We start from the raw sequence: 8,276 nt of genomic DNA, 5'->3' as shown, positions 1-8,276 counted from the left end.
AGTGGTCATCTATTTCACATACAATAATATACATGTTTCAGTGCTATTCTCTCAAATCATCCCACCCTCGCCTTCTCCTCTAAAGTCCAAAAGTCTGTTTTTTACATCTGTGTCTCTCTTGCTGCCTTGCATATAGGATCGTCATTACCATCTTTCTAAATTGGCTTTTGCTTTTTCATTAGTGGTTTTTCTTTCTATTTTAGTATTCATGGCATTTTTGTTGGTATTGTTTGCTTGTATGCTTGAGGGTTTTTTTTTCCCCTAGAATTTTGGCTTCTTCAGTGAATTTTGATTTGGGGGCTTGTGGGGTGTTATTTTTGAACTATTTGTTTTTAGTTTAAGTCTAAGTTGGTCTGGTTTTGATTTGTTCATGTGCTTTAATTTGTTTAGAGATGTGCTTTGTGGTTTTAGGTGTGGTTTTTTGTGTGTATATGTGTGTTTCTGTGTGCATTTTCCTTGTGTTTTGGGATTTAAAATTTGGTATGAATTTTGCTTGCTCTTATTTATTTTGCTATTTTTCCCTTTAATATTTGTGTTGGATTCTAAGTTTTGTTTTGTGGATGTTTGTGTATGTGCATTGTATTTGTGTTTCATTTATGCAACTTGTAGGACTTCATTTCAGTTTTATATGTTTTGCCTCAGTTTCTATGTATGCTTGAATGGCTTGGTATTTGTAGTATTATTTTTGTTTGGACTTTGTGTAGTTGCTTTATTATTATTATTTTTTAATCCTATCTATTGAGCTTGGCTTATAAAGAGGATTGTTGGTAAGGATTTAAAAAAAATCTTATTGGTTTTGTTTTATTATTGACTTATTTGTGCCTTGTTTTCTTGACTGAGTTTTTCATTGTTTATAAAGGTTTTGTTGTACAGGGATATAAATAGTTTTCTTAGGGATAGATTATTTGTATTCTTGTTTGTTGATTTTTTTAAAGCTTATTTTAGGTATTTGTATTTTGAGTTGTGTATATGAGTATATATTTGGTATAAAGGACTTTTCATATTAAGAAATAACTTTATTTGGGGAAATGACTCTATTTGGGGAGATAACGCCTTTTCATTTCCATTTAAAAAACATTATTAAGGAATATTTGGCACAATTTAAAGGCTACAGTTTGATACATTCTAGCATGTTTATAACCATGAAACCATTCAATTCAGTTCAGTTCACACTCAGTCGTGTACGACTATTTGCAACCCCATGAATCACAGCACGCCAGGCCTCCCTGTCCATCACCAACTCCCTGAGTTCACTCAAACTCATGTCCATCGAGTCAGTGAAGCCATCAAGCCATCTCATCCTCTGTCGTCCCCTTCTCCTCCTGCCCCCAATCCCTCCCAGCAAGAGTCTTTTCCAATGAGTCAACTCTTCGCATGAGGTGGCCAAAGTACTGGAGTTTCAGCTTCAGCATCAATCCTTCCAATGAACACCCAGGACTGATTTCCTTTAGAATGGACTGGTTGGATCTCCTTGCAGTGCAAGGGACTCTCAAGAGTCTTCTCCAACACCACAGTTCAAAAGCATCAATTCTTTGGCACTCAGCTTTCTTCACAGTCCAACTCTCACATCCATACAAGACCACTGGAAAAACCATAGCCTTGACAAGACAGATCTTTGTTGGCAAAGTAATATCTCAGCTTTTCACTATGCTATCTAGGTTGGCTATAACTTTCCTTCCAAGGAACAAGCGTCTTTAATTTCATGGCTGCAGTGACCATCTCCAGTGATTTTGGAGCCCAGAAAAATAAAGTCTGATGCTGTTTCCACTGTTTCCCCATCTATTTCCCATGAAGTGATGGGACCAGATGCCATGATCTTCGTTTTCTGAATGTTGAGCTTTAAGCCAACTTTTTCACTCTCCTCTTTCACTTTCATCAAGAGGCTTTTTAGTTCCTCTTCACTTTCTGCCATAAGGGTGGTGTCATCTGCATGTCTGAGGTTATTGATATTTCTCTTGGCAATCTTGATTCCAGCTTGTGCTTCTTCCAGCCCAGCGTTTCTCATGATGTACTCTGCATACAAGTTAAATAAGCAGGGTGACAATATACAGCCCTGAGGTACTCCTTTTCGTATTTGGAACCAGTCTGTTCCATGTACAGTTCTAACTGTAGCATCCTGACCTGCATATAGCTTTCTCAAGAGGCAGGTCAGGTGGTCTGGTATTCCCATCTCTTTCAGAATTTTCCACAGTTTATTGTGATCCACACAGTCAAAGGCTTTGGCATAGTCAATAAAGCAGGAATAGATCTTTTTCTGGAACTCTCTTGCTTTTTCCATGATCCAGAGGATGTTGGCAATTTGATCTCTGGTTCCTCTGCCTTTTCTAAAACCAGCTTGAACATCTGGAAGTTCACGGTTCATGTATTGCTGAAGCCTGGCTTGGAGAATTTTGAGCATTACTTTACTAGTGTGTGAGATGAGTGCAATTGTGCAGTAGTTTGAGCATTCTTTGGCATTGTCTTTCTTTGTGATTGGAATGAAAACTGACCTTTTCCAGTCCTGTGGGCACTGCTGAGTTTTCCAAATTTGCTGGCATATTGAGTGCAGCACTTTCACAGCATCATCTTTCAGGATGTGAAATAGCTCAACTGGAATTCCATCACCTCCACTAGCTTTGTTCATAGTGATGCTTTCTAAGGCTCTCTTGACTTCACATTCCAAGATGTCTGGTTCTCGGTGAGTGATCACAGCATTGTGATTATCTGGGTTGTGAAGCTCTTTTTTGTACAGTTCTTTTGTGTATTCTTGCCACATCTTCTTAATATCTTCTGCTTCTGTTAGGTCCATACCATTTCTGTCCCTTATCGAGCCCATCTTTGCATGAAATGTTCCCTTGGTATCTCTAATTTTCTTGAAGAGATCTCTAGTCTTTCCCATTTTGTTGTTTTCTGCTATTTCTTTGCATTGATCCCTGAGGAAGGCTTTCTTATCTCTTCTTGCTATTCTTTGGAACTCTGCATTCAGATGCTTATATCTTTCCTTTTCTCTTTTGCTTTTCACTTCTCTTCTTTTCACAGCTATTTGGAAGGCCTCCTCAGACAGCCATTTTGCTTTTTTGCATTTCTTTTCCATGGGGATGGTCTTGATCCCTATCTCCTGTACAATGTCATGAACCTCTGTCCATAGTTCATCAGGCACTCTATCAGATCTAGTCCCTTAAATCTATTTCTCACTTCCACTGTATAATCATAAGGGATTTGATTTAGGTCATACCTGAATTGCCTACTGGTTTTCCCCACTTTCTTCAATTTACATCTGAATTTGACAATAAGGAGTTCATTATCTGAGCCACAGTCAGCTCCTGGTCTTGTTTTTGTTGACTGTATAGAGCTTCTCCATTTTTGGCTGCAAAGAATATAATCAATCTGATTTTGGTGTTGACCATCCGGTGATGTCCATGTGTAGAATGCACATCTTGTGTTGTTGGAAAAGGGTGTTTGCTATGACCAGTGCATTCTCTTGGCAAAACTGTATTAGCCTTTCCCCTGCTTCATTCCGTATTCCAAGGCCAAATTTGCCTGTTACTCCAGGTGCGTCCTGACTTCCTACTTTTGCATTCCAGTCCCCTATAATGAAAAGGACATCTTTTTTGGGTGTTAGTTCTAAAAGGTCTTGTAGGTCTTCATAGAAGCGTTCAGGTTCAGCTTCTTCAGTGTTACTGGTTGGGGCATAGGCTTGGATTACCATGTTATTGAATGGTTTGCCTTGGAAACAAACAGAGGTCATTCTGTTGTTTTTGATATTGCATCCAAGTACTGCATTTCAGACTCTTTTGTTGATTATGATGGCTACTCCATTTCTTCTAAGGGATTCCTGTCAACAGTAATAGATATAATGGAGGAACTTTGTCCATTGTCTCCTAAAGATTCCTCCTGTTCTTTGGTGATCCCTTTTTCCTTCCCCTCCTGTTACCACTATATGCTGAGGCAACCACTGATCTGTATTAATCATTACAGATTATGTTTTATTTTCCAGATTTATATCAAAATGAAACCATAAAGTATGTAGCCTTTTTGTCTACTTAATTTTCTACTGCATAATTATTTTGAAATGATTTCATATTGTTGTGTGAATCAATATTTATTTTTATAGCTGAATAGTATTTCTCTGTATGGATATACTATAGTTTTTTTTTTTTTTTTAATGCGTTCACCTGTTAGTTAACATTTGCCTCGAGTTTGAAGTGACTTGAGCTTTGGCTATTGGAAATAGAAGAGATATGAGCTTTGGTGTACAAATATCTGTATGGAAATGTGCTTTAATTCTCTTTGAAAAGCTGGATCATACAGTAGTCATATATTTACCTTTTTAAGAAACTAACAAGGTGTTTTCCAAAGTGGTTTTGTGTACTGATTTATAGTCCTACAACCAGTTTATAAGAGTTCCAGTTACTCTGCATCTTTGCCAGTACTTTTTCTTGCCTGTCGTTTTAATTTTAGTAATCCATATAGATGTATTCTGGTGTTTCCATGTGGTATTAATTTGTATTTTCCTATTTGATAATGATGTAGAGTGTCTCTTCATATGATTAATCCTCATCCGTCTATCTCTTTTGGTCAAGTGCCTAATTAAATCTTTTGTCCATTTTTAATTGCATTTGACTTGTTAAGAGCATTGAGAGTTCTTTATAAATTCTGAGTACAAGTTCCTTATCAAGTATGTGATTTGCAAATATTTCCTCCCATTCTCTACTGTGTGGTCTTTTTATTCTCTTCAACAATATCCTTCAAAGACCAGAAGAATTTAATTGGATGAAGTCCAGTTTTTCAATTTCTTCTTTTATGGATCATGTTTTTTATCTAAGAAGTGTTTCCCTAACCCAAATTGGGAGATTTTAAGAGGACCTTCATAAAAACGAAAATATGTTGTCACCTGATCTCAGACCTCCAACCTGTAGAGCAATACATTTCTGTTGCAATACATTTCTCTTGTTTACAAGCTATCCAGTCTATGTTACTTTTATAACAGTGTGACTAGACTAAGACAAAAGGGATGAGTGAGAACTCTGCTACCTCTCTCTTCAGGTGTCCAGTGAGAGTGTTAGGGCTGGGATGAGGGTAAGAGTTTTGTAAGGTGGCGGTGGTGGAAAAAGCCAGATATGGGTATATCTGATTTCCTGTATTCCCCTGTTTCCCATTTCAGTGTTTACAATAACTGCTTTTGACTAAATAGTCATAAATATCCTATTATTACTACTTCCTTTTCTCTCTTCTAAAACGTTGCCTAGGAATGCTTGTGGCAGGGAGACGATATTAGCTCCCTCATCATCAGAACTATCAGTCAGTAGTTGCCATGGGCTTAAAACCAGAATTCACAAAACAAAAAACAAACAAACAAACCAAAATCAAAAACATATTGCACTGAAAATCATTGCAAATCCAAATCTCGCCAGTAGAATGAGAGACTTCACATTCAGACAGTGTGGCGTAGCCCAAACCCTGCACAGCTCAGCTAAATACAACTGTTATTGTTCAATCCCTACGTTGTGTCCGACTCTTTGCGACCCCATGAACTGCAGCATGCCAGCCTTCTCTGTCCTTCACTCTTTCCCAGAGTTTGCTCAAACTCATGTCCATTGAGTCAGTGATGCCATCCAACCATCTCATCCTCTGTTGCACACCTGCAATGCTGGAAATAACACAAAAGAAAGTAAAGGAAAACTCAAAGTTGGAAAGAAAGAGGTGAACTGGTTAAAATCTTCAAGACTGGAGATAATCTTACAGTCTCTCAGCCAACACAAAAGTCAGCGTAGGCATAGTGTTTTTCAATTCCCATCTAGCAACAGAAAGTGAGCCGGGTAGGCTCTTTATTCCTCTCCTTTGATCATTAAAATGAAAGCAATATCTTCATGTGATTCGTCTCAGTTATTCTAAGGTTTCTGTTATCAATGATGGATATTGAGTTGAAGAGTCCAAGGAGTTGGAGTCATTTGTATCTATTACTTTACCCCAGTTTTCCTTTTTCTTTCAATGAAAAGTATTACAACTAGGTATGGTGCTCGTGGTTTGGTCATTAAGTTTTGTCCAACTCTTGCAAACCCTGTAGCCCACCAGGCTCCTCTGTCCATGGAATTCTCCAGGCAGAAATACTGGAGTGGGGTGCCATTCCCCTCTCCAGGGGATCTTCCTGTCCCAGGGATTGAACCCAGGTCTCCTATATTGCAGGCAGATTCTTTGTTGCTGAGCTACTAGGGAAGCCCACAACTAGGTATGGATTTCCCTAAATCCTCCCACTTCTCTATCTATAAGAACTTCAGATTCTAGTTGTTAATCTGTCAAAGTCTCATTTATTTTTGGAAATTCTTTACCCTGAACTTCATTCTGAGTTTATGCAGTTGCATGTTGTCATAAGAGTTAAAAACACCTGAGAGACAGGTGGAAAGGTGGAAAAAAATGCTCTCAGCAATCAGGTCTCACATGAAAGCCTAAGAAATTCTGTTTTGTCAACCACTTTTGTTTGTTTATATGGGCTGTGTGTGTGTGTGTATGTGTTTGTGTGTGTTCTTTCCTCCAATATCCTCCTGAGGAAGAAGTGGGCTTTCTGATCTCACCATCCTGGCACCTGAATCCCCACTCTTCTCTCCAAGGAGGTTCTTGTTGCTATTCTCTGGCTTATGTGTGGGTTGGAGTTTAAGTAAAGAATACTTTAAAAACATCAGGAATTTTGCAGTGCAGGAGTCTGGAGAATGAGGTGTTTGACTTTCTTCTTAAAGGGTTACTTTGGGAGGGGTGGTAAAGCGGTTTTTAATGAACTAAGCACTAATATCATTAATAATTTGAAAAGACAATAATGCAGATACAGATTGTTATTCCTAAGTAAGAAGAGAGAAACAGATTTATTCTACCTTGCTCCTGAAACCAGGCTCATTAAGGATGCCATAGGGGAGGGGACTTTCAGAGAAGGACGGAAGATGAAGAATAGTGATTTGGAGGTTACAGAGGCACTTTGGACAAATGCTGGTGTCTGTTAAAAGGCATAAAGATCTGCGAGATGGAATGAAAGCTATGTGAGATGTCCTTGAGCAGGGCTGCCACATTATATGCAATGAGATGGTGTACAGTGTACCACATGAACATGTGGTAGTTCTGGAATTGGGGCTGAAGCTTCAGCCATAGAGCTGCCTTCCCTTTAGTAAGGTACCACCCTTCATACTGAGCTGTTGTTACTCAGGACCCTCAGAAGCACATCCCAAATACCCCAGACACTGGGAGTTCCCTGGTGGTCCAGTGGTTAGGACTCAGTGTTTTCACTGCTGTGGGCCCAGTTCAATCCCTGGTCAGGGAACTAAGATCCTGTAAGATGTAAACTGTGGCCACAAAAAAAAAAAAAAAAAAAAGGCAGACCCAGAATATGAAGGTCCCCAGGAAAAGTTTCTCATACATATTCTTCAGAGATTTGTAGCCCATTGTTCTAAAAAGGCCTGACCAAATTGGAAAGAATTCTGCTGGGGATGTGGCCCTCTCTATAATCTCAAGAGTTCCTTCTTTCTAAAGAAGCTAAATACACCTCCAGTGAACCTAAATACACTACTCTATGATCAGCTTTCATATTTCCTCACAGAAGCCTTGTTCCTCTCCTTCACCCAAATGCTATCTTACCTTCGAATCTTCCTTTGCTGAACTCAGAAGCCCTTTACACTTTCAGGGACAGAATCTACCTGTTTTTTCAGTCTACATGCTCTCTCTTCCTGTAAATATTGCTTTGTATGTTGTCTGGTCACCATATCAACAGGGGGTTAAGGTGGCACACAGAAATTTTCATGTACTAGATCTGTTTGCATTTTAATTATTATGTGATACCATATAATATTTGTCTTTTTTGGTCTGTCTTATTTCACTTGACATAATGCCCTCCAGGTTCATCCATGCTCTCAAATATGGCAAGATCTCCTCCTTTTTATGACTGAATAAGTCGCTCAGTTGTGTTTGACTCTTTGCGACCCCATGGATCTTAGCCTGTCAGGCTCCTCTGTCCATGGAATTCTACACGCAAGAATACTGGAGTGGATTGCCATTTCCTCCTTCAGGGGATCTTCCTGACCCAGGGATTGAATCCAGATCTCTTACATCTCCTGAATTGGCAGGCAAGTTGTGTGACATGTGTGTGTGTGTGTGTGTGTGTGTATAGGAGCAAGAGCGAGAGAGGGATAACATAGGTTGTTTCCCTATCTTAGCTATTGAAAACAGTGCTACAATGAATGTGAGGATGCAGATATATTTTTGAATTAGTGTTTTCATTTTCTTTGGATATATACCCAGGAGTGGAATTCCTGGAT

Source organism: Bos javanicus, chromosome X (assembly GCF_032452875.1).
Source record: "Bos javanicus breed banteng chromosome X, ARS-OSU_banteng_1.0, whole genome shotgun sequence".
Lineage (NCBI taxonomy): Eukaryota > Metazoa > Chordata > Mammalia > Artiodactyla > Bovidae > Bos > Bos javanicus.
This window is presented reverse-complemented; position numbering follows the sequence as displayed.